This window comes from Mustela nivalis, assembly GCF_964662115.1.
Source record: "Mustela nivalis genome assembly, chromosome: 11".
In the NCBI taxonomy this organism is placed as follows: domain Eukaryota; kingdom Metazoa; phylum Chordata; class Mammalia; order Carnivora; family Mustelidae; genus Mustela; species Mustela nivalis.
In genome coordinates, this window is record NC_139030.1 from 74,866,794 (window position 1) to 74,876,528 (window position 9,735).

The 9,735-nt window shown below is 47.2% G+C and overlaps 1 protein-coding gene across 3 annotated transcripts in view; it reads right to left on the minus strand.

Annotated features, from left to right (window-relative positions):
• The window catches only part of DIS3L2 (DIS3 like 3'-5' exoribonuclease 2), a 359,703-nt gene that overhangs the window by 48,984 nt on the left and 300,984 nt on the right, over positions 1–9,735 (minus strand). The window lies entirely within an intron of this gene.

Here is a 9,735-nt window from a genome sequence, read left to right on the forward strand (position 1 = left end):
TGCCCCAAGACCAGGGGTTGGTTCTCTTAAGGAACTGAGATCACACTGGATGGACAACGATGGCAGGCTGGGACAAGCTGGCTGGGACTGGATGGCTCCACCTGCGATCCCTCTTGAGCCTGAGGCATTTCCACAGTCGTAGGGTTCACCTTCCTTCCCGGGGGGCAGTATCTGGGAAGCCGGTGCTCGGCGCCTGCGACTCCCTGGGGGTGCTCAGAAGGAGGACGAGAGGCTTCGAGGTTGCTGGCCTGCCATCACAGGGCCACCCTGACGGTTCTTCTTGGGGGACCGGGCTCCTCAGGCCGCTCTCCGCAGAGGAGGTAGGTGGGGAGGCCGTGATACCCTGTGTGGGCCCTGACAGCTTGACAGACGGGCCTCATGACGGAGGCTGCCCAGCACTTGTGCCCCAGCAACGACTCGTCTGCTAATCTCCACCTGGGAGAGGAAGAGGCCACAACGACCTGCTACAGCACGGAGAGGGCTGGTTTCTGACAGTCCGGATACGAGAAAATTGCTTCTACCATGGCCGGATTCTTCTCATTTCTTCTCGAGCTGGAACATGTCTGTGGTTGTGTATTTAACTATCATGCTGTCCGCACTAGATGGGAAGCTCCCATAGAGAAATCCCGACTAATGACTCCTTGTGCTTCCCACAAGCCTCTGTTGACTAAAGGGTTTCTAGATGAGAGGGTGGCTCCACAATTAGCAGAAATACGGCTTCCATATGCAACAGGAGAGGCTGCCAAGAGCTTCGCGCGTGCAGGCACTCCTCTTTTATTTATTTATTTATTTATTATTTTTTTAAAAAGATTTTATTTATTTATTTGACAGACAGAGATCACAAGTAGGCAGAGAGAGGAGGAAGCAGGCTCCATGCCGAGCAGAGAGCCTGATGTGGGGCTTGATCCCAGGACCCTGGGATCATGACCTGAGCTGAAGGCAGAGACTTTAACCCATTTGGCCACCCAGGCGCCCTGGCACTCCTCTTTTAAAGGTGAAGGAATGTAAGCTCAGGCCTCCCCGAAGTCAGCAATGTATCAAGCAGGTGGTGGCACCCCCAGAAATGGACCCCAAGCCTACCCAACTCCAGGATGCCTTTCCCATTCCCACTGGGCCACGCCTGCTGTTTCTTCTCTCACCAGCGGGCCTCTGTGCTGGAGGTGGCAGGGGGCTGACAACCACTGACTTCTCTCCTCTAGATCCTAACAGACACAGGGCAGGAAATGGTGTTCTGAGGGTTGGTCTTCCAAGGCCTCCTGGCTAAGGCATCACCAAAGAACAAGTTGGGGGGGAGGTGCGCTCCTCTGTTCGGCAGAACTGAAATCAAGAAGCTGGACTGAGAGGCCGAGCAGATGGAGCTGCCCAGTTTCAGATGGAAAGTTGGCCTGGAAGAAGAAGACGCATGGGTGGGCCCTCCAGAGGCCGTGGGCTGTGTGGACAATGGACATGGCAGGTAAGGCCATGCAAGGGAGAGCAAGCGAGGAAAGGAGAGAGATGGACTGGCTCTGCTTTTCCAGTTCAGTGAACCCGTCCTCTGGTTGACAGGCTCTGGCACAAAGCTCGTCAGGAATAAGACCAGAAGCAGAGCCACGGGCTTCTCACCCCAGTCGGCTAGTCAAAATACCGGATAGCAGGAACAAAGAGAGAAAAACAAGGTAACAACAACCACAAACTAAGATTAATATAGGACCTATTATTATGCTATTGAAAAAACAGATGGGCACTCACAGAGCTAATTTCTGTTATTTAAGTCATGGGCCCCTCTCCATGACTTCCTCTATAAGATGAAAGCCTCAGAAGAGATACTCTCTTTGGTTCCTTCTGGCCATCCATTTCACAATTCTGTGAGCAAGTGCCTGTCAAGCACAGTCCCCGTGTTGCTGGGAACTGTGCCAGGCACATGGGGGCCCAGGGGAGAAAGGACAGTCTCAGGTGGCAGAGATGACTGTCCCACTGGCTCCAGGGCTCCTGGGGCTCAGAGAAGGCTCTGGTAGAATGGCCTGCATGGAGTGGATGAGGCCAGAGCTGAGTCTGGCCTCAGAGAGGATTTGCAAAACACCAATGAGAAGTCCCTCATAATGGAAGAACACAGGACCTTTGGCCCTCCTAGGCCACAGACCACTCTGGTCGTGTTCATCACTGTGCCTACCAGTTCCTACCAGTACCTAACCAGTACCTACCAGTCTTTGGCGAAGCAGGCACTCACCAAGTAACTGTAGAAGGGATAAATGAGCACAACCAGTGAAGTAGAAATTAACATGCACTGTTCTGTGAATACAAATGGGATTGGTCTGACGACGGAAGTGGAGGGTACAGCTTGGGAATGGGTAAAATAGTAGTGGTGATGGTAACAAAAATGGCCAGGATTTACTGAGCTTACTCAGTAAGTCCTGTGCTAAGCACATTAATGTGTTCTCTCACTGGATTCTCTTAACAGCCTCAGAGGTGGGTGCTGTGGCTATTCCTACTGGGAATGGAGGCTGTGGGCATGGGCAACTTGTCCCCCATCCCATAGCTGCAGCCGTGAGATGGGAGCCCAAGGCCCTGACTTCCAGTTCAGCCTTTCCCAAAGACATGTGACAGAGGCTCATACCTGGACCCTCTTCCTGCCCATGTCCCCTTCCCAGGCCACCGGCAGCTCTCTGGGGCATATGGCTTTCTGACAGGAGATGGCCCCTGAGCTGAGACCTAGCCTTTCCTGGGTGCTGTGCCGGTGTGCCTCCCAGGTGAATGAAAAACTCATTTTTTGTTTTGAGATCATTACAGATTTAGAGAGACTGCAAAGCTAAGTGCAGAGAGGTCCTGTGTCCTCTTCACCAAATTTCCACCAAAGGTTACAGCTTATGTAGCTAGAACACGGTATCAGGCCCAGAAAGCAGACACCGGCGCGCCTAGTTTTGTGTCATTTGGTCACACTGTAGATCTGTGGAAATGCCACTACCGTCTGGATAGAGAACTGTCCCCTCACCATGCCGCCTTCTCTCCCCACATCATCTCAACCACCCAACAACACCGCTCTGTTCTCCAGCTCTGTAATTTGGTCGTTTTGAGGATGTTGTAGAAATGGAATCGGTATTTTAAGACTGCTCTTCCAAGTCATCCTAAGAGTATGACTTGATCCACTTGCTTCATTTGTAAGAGAATAGAAAACAGTGACGACCAACAAGAGAAACTAGAGAACAAAGCAGAATACGGAGAGCTTCTGTTGTTCTCACTCTGTTGTTCTCACTCTGCCGCTTCTAGTATGTGACTTTTAACAAATTCCCTATCCCAAATCTCAGTCTCCTTGTCTGTAAAAATGGGTAGAAGATTTAAGGATTAAATGAGGTAACATGTGAAAGCACTTGGCAAGCGACAGGCACTCAATAAATTCTAGCTGTTTGTTATTATTAATAATAAGCCAAGGAAGCCTCTGTGACTCTTTATAGAAAATCAGCCTCTTAACGGTCACAGACGATTAAGGAAGTGACCACGCCAGCCCTTAAATGACCCCAGGTCATGCTTCCCTTTGCTTCCCAAGACTCCACCGTGGAAACAACTGGGGACTTTTAAAAGGCGCTTCCAGCAGGCATCTTCAGGCATACTCCCTCATGAGAACAAGCAGCCACTCCCCATGCCAGATTCACCAGGGGGCCGAGAATTCTGAAAGCGGGCCAAATGACCAAGAGCTCTCTGTTTAGCACAGAAGGCCTCCAGAGGACAGCCGGGGTTTGTGCCGAGGCCCCCCGACAGCACACTGAGCGCAGAGACGGGGATGGTGCCAGACAGAGGCAGGGGTCAGATGTGTGATTGAATTAGGTGCTGCATGGATACCCCACAAAGCTCAGCATCACTCAAAGGCTGGACGGGAGATGGACGACACCGGCCCAAACCACCCACAAGGTCATCCTTACTATGACTAGCTATGGAAATCTGAAAAAAAAAATCTCCCCCAAAAATCACATATGCAAAGACTCCATTATATAGTCCAGAGAGCACTTGACTTTGAGCCTTTGAGTAGCTGGGAACCCAGCACAAATGGCTGGCTATATCTTAAGCAACATGCCCAAGGCCCATTGAAAATGGACAAAAACGGGTATTCAGGATCCTTCATGATTTACTGAAAGTGCCATTGTCTGTGCCTTTGCATGGCACCAGCAGGGGTGGGATCAAGGGCACCCTTCCTGATGGCGGGGTCACCCCATGTGTCTCCTGTTCCCTTGGACTTTTCAACTCTCCTGGCCTGCATTCACTCACTCACTTTCTCTTCTTTGAAGTTAAAGAATACTGCCTCATCTATCACTGACAATGTTGCGTTTCAAAGGGACTGGGAGTGAATTCACTTTTTTTTTTTTTTTTTTTTTTTTAAACAAATGAGAAGGGTTCAGCTGGGAAGAGAGAGAAAGAGGTAAGGAGGGAGGGAGGGAGGAACAACGAGAGCTAATGATGGCTGCTTTCTTCCAGTTCCATGCTGAGGGGAAGCCCTTGTGTGGCATCTAGGCTCTGGGTCAGGGGACAGAAGTCTCATACCGCTCCCCAATGCCCATATGTGCTCACCTAGCCTCGCTTTCTAGGCTTCCTATTGTTTTTCCAGGCCCTCTTACTGGACTTTGGAAGGCATGCATGTTTCTTCTGCTTACCTCGAACAGGGGAAGTAAAGGCACACCAGACTTGTTTGGCTGGCTGTTCTGTGAGCGCCTTTAACCAGATGGTCCAAAGCACCTCAAACTCAGAGAGGCCCCGACTGATGCCTACTCCTCCTTCTCCTGGGGGTTCTCCTAGGTGGCACCCCAGCTGCCTGGATGCCCAGGCAGAAAGCCAGGGTATCCAGATGCACCCTCTCTCTTTCTGGGGTCTGATTCCATCTCTTCAGTATCTTCCTCATCTGTGCCTTCTGTCAGCTGTGTGACCTCAGGTTGGGACCCCAGAGGGTCTCAGGTGGACTCTAGCTGCAGCCATCTAACTGGCTTGACTGAGATCCACCTTGACCCCTTCCCAATTCATTCTCTACAGAGCTGCCAGAGAGAGCCTTCTAAAAAGAAAATCCCATCCTATCGTTCCCATACGTGAAATGCTTCAATGTTATATGATGAATTCAAGAAAGCACTCATATTTCAGGGCAGAGGGAAAAAGGTCCTCCATGACTGGCCTTCATTGTATCTCCAATAGTATCTCCCACTGCTCCTGTGAGCCCTTCCTACGACCAGCCATGCCATGGTCTGCTCCTCCAAGAATATATCAAACCTGTGTGCTGCTCTGCCTCAAACATCCTTGAAGAAGCCATTCCTGACTCTCAACTGCCCTCTTTCACTAGAACAGGAATCTTCTCCCAGATTCTATAACCCAGTAGGAAGCACACTCTGAACCATGTGTTTCTTAGAGACAGGGCCATGTCTTACCTGTCTCGTGGTGACTGACATAAAGTTGATAATCGATGTTGTTTTCTGAATACTTTTGCTGCAGTGTATTTTCCCATGGATAAAAGATGGCAGGCCTCTACTTAGCTTGGCTGGGGTTTGTTGTTTCACAGATTTCTATCAAATGTTAGCTGCACATCCTTCCCAGGCAAGCAATCCTTGGCCTCTCACCCATAACAGGCTTTCTTCCCACCAAATTACACTCCAGCTGTTCTAGGGAAAACCCAATTCCAATGGCAGTCATAACCAGCAAGCTGTCTTGTTGACTATAATTTTTAAAAGCCTCTTAGTTATGAGATTAAAGCATGATTGGGTGACTCACTGACATGGGTGTTTGCACGTAATCGACAAAGTCCTGTGCTTGGCACCATTTACCCACCCGACTTTGTGCAGCAGTCAGAAGGATTTATCTGGAAAGTTCAGAGGTTTTTCTCTTATCATCTGCACCCTCCTTTAAGAAGATACAAACTTCACTTTTATGCCAAATCTTAAGCCAAACAAGCCTCATATCTGTTTAAAAGCCACTCCTGAGGCAGCTTCTAATGCTGCACCTCCTTTCCAGATGGTTCATGGTGGGCACCATGCCTGGCAAGGCTCTCAGGATGGACCTATCCCAACTGTATTCAGTTATATGTCTGTTTCAGTTATTGGGACTGTGTTAAAAAGAACTGGGCCTAGGAAATAAGCATCCTTAAAAGAAGGAAGAACTAAAATGTAAATCCTAAAACTAGAAAATTTCCAGAAGAGACAGAGAAAAATCTTTATGATCCTGGGTTAGTCAGACATTTCTTAGGGCACCAAAAGCAAAATCCTTGACAGAAAAATTTGATCCACCAGACTTCATCAACATTTACAGCTTCTTCTCTTCACAGAGAGAGTAAAGAAATAAAAGAATGCAAAGACAAGCCAAAGACCTGGATAAAATATTTGTAAATCACATACCTGAGAGAGGGTTTAGGTCCAGAATATAAAAACTCTCAACATTTAGTAATAAGAAACTAAGCCACCTAAGTAAAAAATGGGTGAAAGATATGAAAAGGCACTTCATTAAAAAAGATATACAGACAGCAAATATGCCCATGAAAACATGTTTGTTTAACATCATTACTTAGTAGGGAAATGCAAATTAAAACCACCAACAAATGGGGCACGTAGATGGCTCAGTTGGTTAAACGACTGCATTTGCCGCCTTTGGCTCAGGTCATGATCCTGGAGTCCGAGGATCCAGTCCCACATTGGGCTCCCTGCTCAGCAGGGAGTCTGCTTCTCCCTCTGACCTCTCCCCCTTCTCATGCACTCTCTCTCTCAAATAAATAAAAATCTTAAAAAAAAAAACACCAACGAAATACTTTTATACATGTACTCACATGACTAAAAAATAAAACAAAATAAACCAACAAAAACCTGACAATAGCTAGTGCTGGTAAGCATGTAAAGAAACTAAAACTCTCATACATTGTTGGTGAGTGGTACAGCCCTACCTAGAAAACAGTTTGGCAGTTTTGGTTTTGTTTTGTTTTTTGAGAGGGAGGGATGTGGGGAGGGGCAGAGGGAGAGGGAGAGAGGAAATTTTAAGCAAAGCACTTTTCCCAGTGCAGAGCCTGACCCAGGGCTTGAGCTCATGGCCTGATCATGACCTGAGCCGAAATCAAGTTGGAAGCTCAACTGACTGAGCCACCCAGGTGCCCTTGTTTGGCAGTTTTTAAATAAAGTTAAACAGACATTTGGCATACGATCTAGCAACCCTCCTCCTTCTAGGTATTTACCCAGTGAAATGAAAACTATCACATTAACGCCTGTAGGTGTTTATGGCATCATCATTCTATAATTGCCCCAAGCTGGAAAGAACCCAGATATCCTTCAACTGGTAAATAGATAAACAAACTGTGGGCCACCTACAGTATCCTGGAACACTTACTCTACAATAAAAGGGAGTAACCATTGATACACATAACCACACAGTAAACCTTGCAGGCATGATGCTAAGTAAAAGAAACTAGACTCAAAAAGCTACCAACTGCATGACTCCCTTTGTATGATATTCCAGAAAAGGCAGAACAATGGAAACAGAAAACAGATCAGAGGCTACCATGGGGCGGAGGGTAGAGGGGAGAGCAAGAGTATGAAGGGGAAAGTTGAGATTTTTCTGGGGTGATATAACTGGGGGGGAAAAAAAAAGGAGAAAAGGGCTTTTTACTGTATGTAAATTATACCTTACTAGGAAAAAAAAAGTAATTCTGGCTACAAATGTGGCTGGTGGGTGTAGTGCTGAAGGTGTTATGGGTTCCTTGTGATTGTATATAGAATCGGCCTTTTTATAGAAATGCCAAACAGGACTTGGGAGCTGATCAAGCCCACAAACAGTAAAACAAATATAAGTCAAAACAATAATAAAACGCCATTTTCAACCTATCATAAAAACGATGATTAAATAAAACCCACAAACTCTTCATTTGGTGAGATGCAATGACAATGCACTATTGTTTCTGCTGGGGAAAGCCTAAATTAGCTTAACCTTTCTGGAAAATCACCTGGCAGTTTGTATCAAAAGCTTTGAAAACGCACACCCTTTAGGATACATAGAAAAATGTTATGACCAGGTCATGGATGACTGATGCCTCTGCTGGCCTTACTTGTTAATCTCTTAAATTTTTATAAAACAAACAAGTATTACTTTCCTAAGAAAATAGTATGTTAATCAAAAAGAGAAAAGTATCACAAAAAAAAAAAAAGAAAAAAAAGATTTCCCTTCCTTTCAGTCATTCTAAAAAATTATTCCGAAGGAAATAATCCAAAATGATTTTAAAAAATTTTATGCAGATAATTAATTGCAGTGCTATTTATAATAGCAAAAGTTAAAAGCAGCCCAACTGGGGATGCGTTACATAAACTGTGCAATATTCTGCCTCACTTCTCTGAGTGACCTGGAGTAGGAAGGAGAACTCCATCTCCCTCCCTTCTCGCCTCACAAACCCTGCGAGGCATCCCGTGTTTGGGAGTCTGGTCCCAACCCCTGTGTAGCTGAACGTTTGGCTCGGGGGCTGGTAGGAGAGGCCTCATCTTCACCCCTGCACCTCCATTTCAAGCCCTTCCCCTCTGTCTAGCCCCAACTGCAGGATCGCAAATGAGGGGAAGGCTTTCCAGGCCACAGCCATCGGTGACCCCCACGGCCCCACAGTAGCCCTGTAGAGATGGCTCTTCCATGAGGACAGAAATGGGGTCTTTCTCAGCATCTCTGGCCACACAGCTAACAGGCATTTGCTGTTTGGTGTTAGGCTCTGTTCTAAGCATTTTAAGGGTACAAGACACTAACCTAACAGGACCCTGATGGCAAAGGCACTATGATTATCTCTATTTTACCAACGGTATCTCAGGAACATCACTTCTACTTTTTTTTTTTTTAAAGATTTTACTTAAAAAAGATTTTTTTTTTAATTTTTAAAGATTTTTATTTGTTTATTTGACAGACAGAGATCACAAGTAGGCAGAGAGGCAGGCTGAGAGAGAGGGGTGGGGGGTGGGGAAGCAGGCTCCCTGCTGAGCAGCTAGCCTGACGCAGGGCTTGATCCCAGGACCCTGAGATCATGACCTGAGCCAAAGGCAGAGGCTTAACCCACTGAGCCACCCAGGTGCCCCAAAGATTTTACTTTTAAGTAATCATAACATGGGCTTCGAACTTAAAACCCTGAGATCAGAGTTGCTCACTCTATGGACCAAGCCAGACAAGTGACCCACGTTATCTCCATTTTATGATTATCTCAGGAAGATGTTATCTCATTTTACTGCTTATTATCTTAGGAAACGGAGGCACAGAAAACTAAGAGTCACACAGCTGAGTGCAAGGGTCAGGGTCAGAATCCAGGTGGACCCGCCCAGGGTCTGCTCTGTAAGTTTTCACTGACTTGTAGCTGGTGGCAAAAAGAGAATGGGATCTGGACCTAGGCCAGTCTGGAGCTGAAGCATGTACCAAAGGGAAGTTCAAAGCTAGGCATCTGGGCAACCAGGACAGATCTCCACAGGAACGGAGAAGTCCTCGGCAACAAGGAGTCAGGAATCAAGTCCAGGAAGCAGGATGGCCAAGCAGGCGGAAAAAAGGGAGAAGCTTCTGAGCTCTGCCCGTGTTCTGCTTCAGCTCAGGAGCACGTCCCTGCACGCCAGCCGGGGAGGTAGGAAAGACTTTGAGCGCGGCCCCAGTGCTTGGCTGGAGTGGACGGCAGGAGAACGGAAGGAGAGAGCTCCCTTGTTATTTACAGAAGGAAACTGATTGCAGCAAAGCAGTTTCAGACTGCCGCATGGCCCAGCCTACATTCTCAGAGCTCAGTAATGGCTCCCTGTTCAT